General features: G+C 36.7%; 1 protein-coding gene across 15 annotated transcripts in view; it reads right to left on the bottom strand.

Annotated features, from left to right (window-relative positions):
- nrcama (neuronal cell adhesion molecule a) overlaps window positions 1-12772 on the bottom strand; it is a 52027-nt gene that overhangs the window by 31419 nt on the left and 7836 nt on the right. For 13 of the 15 annotated variants that reach the window (XM_056244461.1, XM_056244466.1, XM_056244472.1 and 10 more), the window contains exon 2: window positions 3831-3896. The exons of 1 other annotated variant lie outside the window; for it this stretch is intronic. The gene's annotated coding sequence lies outside the window, so the exon portion shown is untranslated. Of the gene's footprint in view, window positions 1-3830; window positions 3897-5702; window positions 5841-12772 lie in introns of those variants that run through there. One more of the 15 variants, XM_056244462.1, reaches the window with a different exon arrangement.

The following is a 12772-nucleotide window of genomic DNA, read 5'->3' as shown; positions in this document are numbered from 1 at the left end:
AACACGCCTCCTCTTTTCGCTGAACCATTTTGCTGAATTATTGTTGCTATGGTGGTTCAATTTAGAACTTAGTTTTATAAAATTAATATACTTTAAAAATAAGTTACCAAAATAGTATATTTTCTGTCTCTGTTTAAAATACATCATACCCAGGGGTGCACATAACTGATACGCATGCGTGGTAAAAATAAACAATGCGCAGCAGAAAACGCGGAGGGAAGCGCTTTTGAGCACCAACATTTCTGGGGACAGGGACACGTTTACTTACTGGAGTAGGATTTTTCTATATCTCTCGTAAGATAGCATTCATGATGATAAGTGTGTTCATAATTAGGGGTGCAACGGATCGCGTTTACTTGCACTTGAACGGACACATACACACAAAAATATGTCAAAATACCCATCTCTGCAAGAATTCTCTCTGTTATGTCATAAGTGAAAAGTTGAGAAAGAAAACGGTCAGTATATTAGGTCTGTGCATTCGGTCTTAAAGTGACAGCAGCCTAATATTCCTGCTGTTGTCTGTGTAATATAAAATACAGCGTTAACAAAGATAAACCTATATTTAATTTCTACAGTGATCAAATAGTGTTGTTTTCCATTTAGGCAGCTTGTAGGATATGTGTGCCGCCTAAAAGTGTGAGTAACAAACAGCATCTCCAGGTGCTCCCTTGATAACCAGACCAAAAACGTTATGTGCACACCTGATCATATCTTTATTTAAATAATAGGCCTACATTTATTATGAATGAATTAATGAATGAATTACAATTGTACAGATAAATAATGCATACATGTCTATGTGCTTTAAACTACTAATTTATTCAATGGAATGCATAACTAGGAAAGTTTATTAAATATATTTCCTATTTCAGAATACAGGAGGAAAGGACACAGAATAAGTTGTTATTAATTCATTTGTTTTAAGTACGAATTTAAAAATATGTTACCAATATAGTACCAATTCTGTTTTTGTTTATATTATATCATACTTTATTTTTGAATAATACATATTTATTATTAAAATTCATCCTTTATTTCATTCATTCATTCATTCATTCATTCATTCATTCATTCATTCATTCATTCATTCATTCATTCATTCATTCATTCATTCACTATTCTATTTCTACGCTATGTTCTATGATATCTCTTTTCACAGTTTATTTTAGAGAATACAGAAGGAAAGGATGGGTTGGCACACTGCTCTCTCTGTTCCATCTGTTCGGCGATCAGATAAACTGTGGTCATCTGTCCACATGCTGTATGTGGGTGAACAGGAGCTTTTACAGTGTGTGCCGATATCACTGCCATTACACAGTTCAAAATGTGCTATGATGTAATACTTGTCATGTCATCTAATCCTTTTGTGGAGCAGGAACATAATTCTCAGGCAATACATTTAGCTATAATTATAAAGTCAGAGTTCAAATCTGCATCGCAGGCAAATATTAAAGGGATAGTTCACAAATATATAGGCATATATATATATATATATATATATATATATATATAATACATGGAATATTCTGCACAAGACAAATTGACTCCTTTTATGAAGCTAAAGTTAGTTTTGATTGATTTATTCACTTCCGTTATTAACTTAGGGGACGCTAACAAGACACCGTTCTAACAGAAAACCCTCAACGCGCTCCGGCCGCCCATCGGCACAAAACAGTGCCTGGTGGCTCGAGAACGCAAACCCTGAAATAGGTTTCAAGGTGCAGGCCTTGAAAAAAAAAAAAAAAAAAAAGTTATCACTGTGCAAACCTCAAAAACGCACACCCGCGAAAACGCAGACGCCGTGCACATGCGCATCACTTATCATTTACTGGAAAAGAGCAGCATGCAAATTCTGCAAATTTTGCTTTTGTGTTCCAGTGAAGAAAGTAGGCCTACTGTAAGTCATTCAGGTTTCACATGACTTGAGGGTGCGAAAAATGACAGTATGTTAATTTTTGGGTCAACTATTATTTTTAAGTCAGATTGAAGAATCACCATGCAAATATATCATAAAATGTGTCTCAGTCCACACAAACAAACAAACAAACAAAAAAATGTTGACAGCATTATACGTTATAAAAACAACTGCCCAGCAGCATCATGCTCATGCACATGGCACGAGATCACTGTCTATTTCTATCTGCTCTTTTCTACAAAACACAGCTGAGCTCTAGAGAACACGTCTGTATATCCGCTCTAACGGGGCAAGACGCTCCCGGTAATGTCTAAACACAGCAGGGATCATCATTAGGGAAAGATCACATTCAAGTTCATTCATTTCAAGAAAAAAAACAGTTGTAATCATAGTATCAGTGTCTGGAGCATGTAAAATGCTCCACGTATTCAACCAATCGCAAGCAACTCCTTTGAACCACTATCAACTGCATTCCTAGCAAGAAGTCAAGCAGTGTGTGTTTTTAATACATTGGTCATGGCAGGAATATGAATGATTCTGGATAATTTCAACAGAACTCAATCAAATTATGGCATGTAAAAGTTTGCAATTTACACTGAGGTAAAGATGTGCTCATATTTGATTACAGATTTGTCATTATTTATTCCACAGATTCATCATGTTTCACTGAATTAAATCAGATTAGATTATATAAGGCTTAACTGATCCATTGGTTTTTTTGGCGGAAGTGTCTCACATTGTTGCCTAACACTGCTGACAGCCAGGTTTGTGCCCTCAGAGGCCAAATCGAACATTTGGATGACAGAGCAGCATATGCAGCTTCAGCACATTAATAGATCAGCACTTTCACGTTTTTTTTTTCCTACAATGTGTTTTTGTGTACTTCACACTTTTAGCTACTACCTTGCATCTGAATGTATTTATTATTTTGGTTTCAGATCCTTAAAAATGAAAGTTGAAAATAGTTCACACACACAAAAACAATGTTACCCCAAACGGAATCCATTTGACTTACTTTCTTCTGTGGAATGCAGATTACAACGAACTGGCACTGATACAAAATGACCCATAAACACCATAAAAATATTTTTAAAAGTAATCCATGACTGTGTTAAAACGGAGGAACAGATCAAAATTTATGTTGACTTGGCATCCATGCTAGCTTGGCAAGAAGTGATGCCTGATTCATAAACAAATAGTTATTTTCAGATCTTTTCAATCAACTGATCCAGCTCAAATGCTTGCCTGAATGATTTGTTCAAGAATGATTTGTTCCTTAGTTCAAATAACCGAATGATTTAGTTACAGTGGTTCAAGTTATCATACAGTATGAACTCAGAAGTTCACTTTTATGATACATATATGATTATTTTGTGTCCTTTTGAAGCTTTTAAAGAACCACTGCACATTCTTGTTATTGAGGGAAAACTGGCCAGCACATTCTTTATAACTTCAAATTTTTTGGATCAACATGATGACCGAATGTTCATTTTTGGGTGAACTATCCCTTTAAATAATTCATTTACAAAATCTGTTTTAGTGTAGCATAAAAAAAACATACTAAATGGCCTAAGATCAAGAACAAACAACAGAGTATGAGAGAGATCAGACACATTTCACAGCTTTCAACATGGTAAAAATCTGTCAGCACACAGCAGCGTGTGTAAGCGGTCAAAATATGCTTCTTTTGCTTTCAGTAACAGTTTTTAGTTGGTGAAGAGAGGAGGGATACATGTCATGAATCCAAACTTATCAATTCTTAATAATTCTTTTTCATCTTTTTCTTTTCATGTCTCTACTCTGTTTCTCTCTGTCTGGAAACAGCCACTGAATTACAAACAGTACATCAAAAAGTCAGTGAAAAATTTTATCGCATACAAATTAAAAAAGAATCCAGTGAGCCACATCTTACCCGTTTAGACTGTATAAAGAGTGGATCCTCTCGTTCCAACCAGACGACAACAGAATGGTGAGGACACTGTAAAAAAACAAACAAGAAGAACTGATATGACAAAGCAAATGATTGAGGAACGTGTCAAACGACTGAGGGACATTATGACTAAAGGACAAAAGACTTGCTGGATCACAGATGCACCAAAAAGTGAATAAAACAAACAAACAAAATGTGTTATTTCATGCCCCACTGGGATTTCTACACATTATTGCTTCTGTGCAAACACAAAGCCATGCTGTAGATCAGCAGAAAGACTGACAGAGAGACCTGCTTTCATCGACACCCCCCTTGGCACCTCTACATCACACGTGCTGGTTCATAGTCGTGCATACATTAGAGTTCTCCCTCGAGATGCACGCATTCTCAGCTGCTGTCTCACAGAGACCAGAAAGAGGGAGATTGAGAGAGAGAGAGAGAGAGAGAGAGAGAGAGAGAGAGAGAGAGAGAGAGAGAGAGAGAGAGAGAGAGAGAGAGAGAGAGAGAGAGAGAGAGAGAAAGAGAAACAGGCAATAAAACAACAACAAAAAAATTCACACTAACTACCTCCCACCTCTCAGAGCTGACCTGAGGTGTTGTCATGGAGACAGGCCGCATGCCGGCACGATAGGGCAAGAGAGAGAGAGAGAGAGAGAGAGAGAGAGAGAGAGAGAGAGAGAGAGAGAGAGAGAGAGAGAGAGAGAGAGAGAGAGAGAGAGAGAGAGAGAGAGAGAGAGAGAGAGAGAGAGAGAGAGAGAGAGAAGAGAGAGAGAGAGAGAGAGAGAGAGAGAGAGAGAGAGAGAGAGAGAGAGAGAGAGAGATCGAGAGCGAGAGAGAGAGATCGAGAGCGAGAGCGAGAGAGAGAAAGCAAGAGAGAGAGAGAGAGATGAAAGGGGTTCTGAGAGAATGCAATATCTATCTCATGTTGAGAGACAACTATAAAAATTTATCATTATTTGTATTATCAAAAACCTAGATCTATCGATATCATCTTTTATTTTTCATCCATCCATCCATCCATCCATCCATCCATCTATTTCTTTATTCAAACATCCATTTCTTTTTATCCACCCTTCTATTTATCCATTTCCCAAATTCCCATTCATTCATCCATCAATCCATTTATCCATCCAACCATTTATCAATCATCCATTCCTTTTTTCATCCATACATCTATTCATTCATTCATCCATCCATAAATATCCAATTCTTGATTTATCCATCCATCCATCTGTTTCTTTTTTCATCCATCCATCCGTTCAACCATTTATCCATCCATTTTTTCATCAATTCATCCACTTGTTAAAATATTTATACATCCATTCATCCACACATTTAAATATTTTTTATACTGATTGTTAAATATCTATCTATCTATCTATCTATCTATCTATCTATCTATCTATCTATCTATCTATCTATCTATCTATCTATCTATCATACCACAGACAGGTGCCTCCCATCATAAACATACACGCTGCCATAAAACCTTGCTTTTAGTTGTACATACTGACATCAGCACACACAATGACTTCAGAATAAACAAATCAGCAGCGCACACAGACAAATCTGACTGGTTTTCACAGGAAAGGTGATACCAGGTGTGTACTGTGCAATGGACAAAATGCTGTTTGTTCTAATGACTATAGTCACAGAACCTGAGTCAAAGAGTTGAAAGGAAATAGTTCACCCTGAAGGTATAACTTTGACCCACAGGGTGGGAGAAAATACCCTAATGAAAACTCTATAAAAACACACAATCAAATCACTGAAAACAAACCAAACAACAAACTAAAAAAGGGTTATTCCGGGTAAAAAAAAAAACACAAAACAAAACACTTTTAACAGCCAGACCTTGATACTGCAGCGAGACAACAGAAGTCCTTTCCTGGTAACGGTGTGTATCAAGTGTGTATCTCTCTAACCATTCTCGGTGGCTCGTGTAGCATGTGTGTGGCCGGTGAACGCTCTGACATCTACCTCACACACACACACACACACGGCTGCTCGACTCTCCCTGGCATCCACCCCCATGTGCCTGCCTCCTAACTCGGTGAGATTAACACACCCCTTTGTCACCGTACAAAGGGGGTTAAAGCATTTCCTGGAGCAAACCGAAAGCATCCGTAGGGACTGAGGGATGGAGAGGGGGAAAAAAGAGAGGCAGAGACAGAAAGATATGGAGAAAAAGATTTGTATTGCAGGTAAAGTGATATAAGAGGTCTCAATACACGTTAGGCTCATTCGGTAGGTCTGTTTGTTCTGTCAAGTGTTTGCTTGAACGTTTCCTTTAAAAGGAACAGAATCGCATATGTGCTGAAGATCCCAATTAACCCCTAATGGTGTGAAATGACTGTCAAATACAAAAGCTGTGCAGAGCTTCAACACTTAACCAACAAAAGCCTCGATCACTGACTGAGGAGCCTGTGGGGAAAGATTCAGCACTGATTTCAGATCAGCTTTTCTGAACTAACAGGAAACCAATCTCAATACTGGGATAAGATAAACACATTTAGACTTTATTGTCTACCATAGAAGTCACATTACAAATGCAGACCTCAATGGCAACCAAGACATTCATCCTAATATAGCTAGATATGATTTTACAGCCCTCTGAGCACATGAAACAGTCTTCAATGTTGACATAATGACACATATAATGGTAATTTTAAAGGTTCAGAGCATCGGTTTACATTAAGTCAACATGATTCTCATTCGCAACCCATACTTCTCCGTAATGTGACATATTTTCAAGCAACAGAAGAGAAAGAGCAAAGAGCAAAATTGTATGGCAGGGCTTTATTTTACCCATCAGGAATTGATTGAACAGTGAAAAGTGGCTATTGCAAATCATAATTAAAAATCATTTCAGAGGAAGTTTTGATTAAATAAAATTTTGATTAAATATTTTGAAGACTTTTTAGGTTTAAAATACCATGCACTGATAAATAGTGCACAATATATGAAAAGGAAAATGTACTAAGAAAGTAAATTGGAGTCAAATTCATTTTGATATTAAATTAGTAGCAGTAAACCTTGCTGCGACGGTCAAATATCTCTTTGGACCATATTCTTCAAGCCAGTTTCAGAACAATACCTACTTTGTAACAAAAAAATAAAATATACATCATATTCTGGGGTTAGCAAATGAAGATTTTCTTTAAAAAAAAATAACAATAGCTACAGATAACCTTTTATCATCAATAAGAGTAAATTGCAGTAATGACAAAAAGCAACCACGGTAATAAGATTTTAAAAAATACTTATAATAAACAATTATAATAAACAATTCTGCCAGCAAGGAATATAGTTTATTAGACTATAACTGTAGGCTGATAGTGGTTGCCAAACAACGTATAGCAACTCAAATCAGTTGATATGCAGTCACAAGTGTGTGTGTCTGTGTAGGCATTTAAATAAAGTTCATTCAATTCGATAACTGCATACAATATAGAAAAAAGTTATTATTTTAAACTGAATTAATGTATTTTTAAAAATCATTGGCCCTGAAAATATTTTAAAAATGTAAACTGAAGTGAAAAATACCAGATAGTACCAGTACTGTACCTCTCTGTGCTGTATATTTTTTCTGACAATTATACAATTATATCGCAGTAACCTAAAAGTAAGCTATCTTATCCAATAATGAAGGGTCAATGCTGCCATACTGTGGCTTTTAGAGTATCATATGAGTGAGGACATGTAGATACAGTCTAGAATAAATATGAACAGAGAGAAAAGCTCTGATTACTTTACCCAGCTCTCAGCTTTAATTTACCCTGTCTGAGTGTTAACATCAGTCAGACTGGGGTCCCTCACACACACACGGCCGAATAGACTGAGTGCTAGAGAGCTGCACAAAAGGGCATGGAGAGGCCTTTTCACAAAGCAGATTTAGCACACACCAGCTGGGCTTTCAGCACAGAGACGAGTCGCCACTGAACTCTGTCATTTCCACTTCAGCTCTGAGGACACAGTTATCCACACTAGCGGACAATACATGGACATAATTCCCACCAGACTCCCAACAGGACTAGAAAAGAAACAAAGTTCTAGTTCATAATCCACTTGATCTTGTCTAGGGCCATATATTTGCTTTATCTATTTTTATAATACATTTTATATTTTACATTAAAATAAAATAAAAATATTTATATAATAGTAATAGGAAACATTTATTATTATTATTATTATTATTATCATCATCAATGTTTAAAACAGTTGTGTACAAAAAAATTCTGTATTCTTTGATGAACAGAAAGTTTATCTGAAATATAAAGCATTGCATTGGCATTATGAGGGAGACAGAGAAACGAAAGAGAGATGGAGGAAGTGAACTAGAACTGTTGGCATGATGCCCCCCTGGAGAGGGGGGATCCACACAGTGCAATAAGACAGTGTTATTTGATTTTTATGTTAATGATGTGGTTTGAGCAAAGGCCACATGCCAAGAGAGAGATGGGACGGCGGTAGGGTTCCACTCACGGTCGTACACGGTCGTAAAATCTATTGGAATCATCTATATGCAACAAAAGCAGTGGTGCAACATTTCATTTTAAAGATAGGCTACAGTAATTTCTGAGCAACTAGCATCATTAAACTGATTTGGGAAGAAATAAAGATTTTTCATATACATATATATATATATATATATATACACCCACATAAACTCACACAAAATAATTATATGAATTATTTTTTTATTTCTATTTAATTTATTTTTATATTAATTTACACAAAATAGTATAGAGATTTCGCAATGGCTATTTATAAATTTTCGGCCACAACATTAAACTTATTTGAGCACTTTTTCAAGCCAGATGTCTTCCGTTTTAACCGCTTATTCGTGTGAATGGTGCATGAAAGCTCTCTCAATTCATTTTACCCGCTGATGGCTTATGTGCCTTCCATTTTATTGATCTGCCTGTTTATATAAAAGGCCATAGTTCTCAGTGAAACAGTCATTCAATAAAACGGCATTCAGCCCTCTCTGATAAGGTCAGCATGCATTAGCAATATTTTCCACACAAAGTGCTCATTACCACCCTGATCTTTATTTGTTCTGTAATCTAGATAACCCTTTATAAAACATGCAATGAACAATGATGCCAGGAATCAGCTCTTATCTCAGAACGGCCACATAACTCTTTTTCAAGCTCTTTTTCAAGCCACGCCGATCACACAACATCATCTCCATGGAAACCCACAGCAGCAACGAGGGCCCAGCGATGGCGGGGCAACCACAGCGACCCCGACCCACCAGACATTAAGCCGGCACTCCGGAGAGAAACTAATCTTGTGCAACATACAATGAGCGAGCACGGAAAGAACAAACCAAAGCAAAGAAGCAGACACAGAGGGAGAGTCGGCCGAGAGAAAGCTAATGAGAAACGTATTCTTAGTACGTATTCTTTAAAAGAACACGACAAGCTGGTGGTAATAAAAAAAGAGAGTGGGAGGGATAGGGAACTACGGGGCCGTATTTTACTCTGTGAAGAGCTATACATCTGATGGATGAGAGAGGAGAGGGTCAGGAAAGGCTTGTTTGATGGCTATTATTAGGCACACTAGAGGGAACAGATTTCCCCTTAAGCCAGAAACTCAGCTGATTGAGAAATATCCTCATAGTAACTCCCTGAGGCTCATGAATCACACCGGACACTCTCGCCCTGTGGGCTGCAGACTGAACAGTGGCAAAGTCAAGAGAAGATGTCAGCCGAGTGAAGAATTTGAACATATCCCTGTTCACTGAGCATCCAAAGTGACATTTCTTGTTTTTTAGTCAGCCAATAGTAGAGATTATTCAGTGGTCAAATGCGTTTTTGTAATGACCATTAATGTTTTTACCGATGCCGTTATAAAATAAAAAAAATTTTTAATAAAAATAAAAATCACCACTAAAGTTTATATTTGAACACTGTCCCTTTCAGAATATAAAACACAATATAATCAAATAATATAAATAATTAAAAATAACTACTAAAGCTTTTATTTAAACATTATACATAAAATAATACAATAATAAATAAAATAGAGTTATTTTATTCATAAAATTGAAATAACCCCTAAAGTTTATATTTGAACCTTGTCTCTTTCAGTATACATAATAACATAATACAATAAAATAATATAATATAAATAAATTATTGTATACTACTGTTGATATACATACAAATAAAAAAAAAACATTGAGAAAACCTCATCTTAATGCCAGTTTAACAAGAAACAAGAAACATCCCAAGGATGTATTTCAGAAAAGAAAACACTATAAATTTGCCTACAATTTACAAATGAAAACACATACAGTACTTTCAGAAATCCAATTTCGCCATATTCCCACCTGATTTCAAACTGACCAGTCGCATAACAGATCTTATACATTCCTATCCATCATGAAATAACTCTAATTCTGAAAATGTCATTGCATTTGTAATGTTTTAGCTCGAGTCCTGCAGCAAAATTCCCAAGAAGAGATTTCTCTATGAAGGCTGACAACTGACAATAAACATACCTTGACTCCACACTGTGAGAGTGTGGAGGTCCTGAATAATATGATGCACGCAGCAGAACCCCATTATTGCAGGATCACACATTCACACTGCTACCTGCCAGATAATTGAATAAAATCAAATGACAATGTTTCCTAGAAAAATGAGTTAAAACTGTGTGCTAAGCAGACAAACACATTAAGGTCACAGCATAAGCGCTATTAAAATAATCCTCCATATAGGTTTGCTTATAAAAAAACTATTTGAAACAGTCAGCTATATCTGGCCTCTACCTGACAAAATGACAAAAGCGATTGTCCACAACAGAGCGCATATTAGAGCCCTATTTGGCCTTATTTGTATCCAGTCAGGCTTGAGCAGGCAGAAATGTCATTTCCATGTGCACGTCTATGAATCTGAAGCCTCTGACAGCAACAGATGCATGTATGCAAAATTATTCTTGATTCCCATTTCACAAAGTGGTTTTATTAAACCATGAGTGACCTGCATTTAAATTCAAGTTTGTCATGTGGACAGTGTTATAAATCAAGTGCAGTGCAGTGCATTGTGGAGCAGCTCTAACATGCCTTCACACTGATTTCATGGACACAGACGAATAAGCCAAATAGTAAATATGCAATTTTCCTTCTAACTATGAATATTGGATTATCTTAATCTTTTAAAATGGTTAAAAAAAAAACTTGAAATGCATTCTGAAAGCAACACATTGGTGTATGATAAGGAAAAAAAACGCTAAATAAAACTTTTCATGTCTCCATATTTAGGGAAACTAGGAAAGTCTGTTTTTGTTAATGAGAAAAGTAATTGTGACTTTATTTACCGCAACTGCAACATTATGTCAATTGTGACTTTATTTCTCATAACTGTACCTATATACATAATTTCTCACAAATTCGACTTAATTTCTCATAACACTGTCAACAATTGCGATTAAAAAGTATTTCTTACATTTTCAAAATTCTACATAAAATATATATATATTTTACTCTGAGGCCAACACAGACTTTCATAAAAATAAAGTGAAAATTAAATCTTACAAAATCCTAAAAGTGAATGAAAGTGGTAACAAAAGTAATAGTTTAGCACTTACCCTCTCTAGGGACAGAAATTACATCAAACTAATGCTTCACAGTATTCCGACGAAAGACAAGGACTAGTCTTACTTTGTTAAAAAAAAGTGAATAAACAAACAGCAGACTGTTGACTTCTGCTCTGATGCTCTAGAGCCCTTGAAGGTCGTATGCATAACAGATTACAGGCTTGGCATGTGAAGTAGGAAGTGAAGTGCTATTCAAACTGAGAGCAAGACCAAGCCAAAGACTCAATTCAGGAACTTCAGAGTTGCCTAAAACTAGTTCTAGCACATTCTGTACCTGACTAATGAATTAAAAAGACTATGTAGCTGCCAGACAAAATTAGTAGTCTAAACTGTGATAAATTATTAAATGTTTATGCCACTGGCGTTGAACTGGCCTATTATCATCCAGAGTCACCAACATGGCCGTCTCATTGTGCCTTTTTTATCACTCTCTCTCCCTTTACCTTAATTACATAAATAAAAACAAAATCATAATCTGAGCTCGATGGAAAATATACCTATGATATGCATCAGCTTGACAAAACTTCTTTCAACTCCCCTTCAAGCCATGAAACTGGCTCCATTTATGAACAGACAAACAGCTACAGACAAACTACTTTAATGTTAAGTGTATCTAAATGAAACAGAATATTTAATGAGGGGAAAAGGGCAGAATTGGTCTGATCTGTTGAGAATGTAATGGTTCATGAAAAGTGTACATTTATACCAGAATGGAGCCAAACCGGAATGCAACTTTTTAATATCTTTGCAGTTATTTTTTATTTATTTTTATCCCTAGCTGGCATCTGGGGGAGGACGACCTCGCAACCAGTATGCTGCTGTGGGTGCCGCAGGATTTCGAACTCGTTCGATCACTTGTCTCCATGCTTTTCGTCCGGTGGCGACTACTCTTTCCTGCTGTGGGTCAAGCTGCTGGTTCTTCCGATCTTCTTCGATTTGCTTGATCCATGTTTTCTTGGGTGCAGTGCGCTGGATTCTCCACTGGGTTGGTCGTATCCTCCAGAGGAGTTGGTGTGGTATTCGATTTGTGTCGTTAGTGATGCGGTCGCGAATCGAAATTCCCAGGATCTGGCGTAGGCATCGCATTTGGAAAACTTCAAGTTTGGTCAAATCCACCTTGAGCAAGGTCCATGTTTCAGATCCAAAGAGAATAATTGGTAGGATCAGCGTTCGAAAGAGGCAAAACTCCGCCAAGGACGTTCCTAAGCCCTGATGCAAAAGGATGAAGGTGGCCACCCTGGCGAGGTGACCAGAACCAGGAAACTGGGGAAAGCAGCCAAGAAACCACATGGATTTCAAACCGAATTTGAGTTATA

The sequence above is a fragment of the Rhinichthys klamathensis genome, unplaced genomic scaffold, assembly GCF_029890125.1.
Source record: "Rhinichthys klamathensis goyatoka isolate OS25496 unplaced genomic scaffold, OSU_Roscu_1.1 h1tg000976l_1, whole genome shotgun sequence".
Classification (NCBI taxonomy): Eukaryota; Metazoa; Chordata; class Actinopteri; order Cypriniformes; family Leuciscidae; genus Rhinichthys; species Rhinichthys klamathensis.
This window is presented reverse-complemented; position numbering and strand designations above follow the sequence as displayed.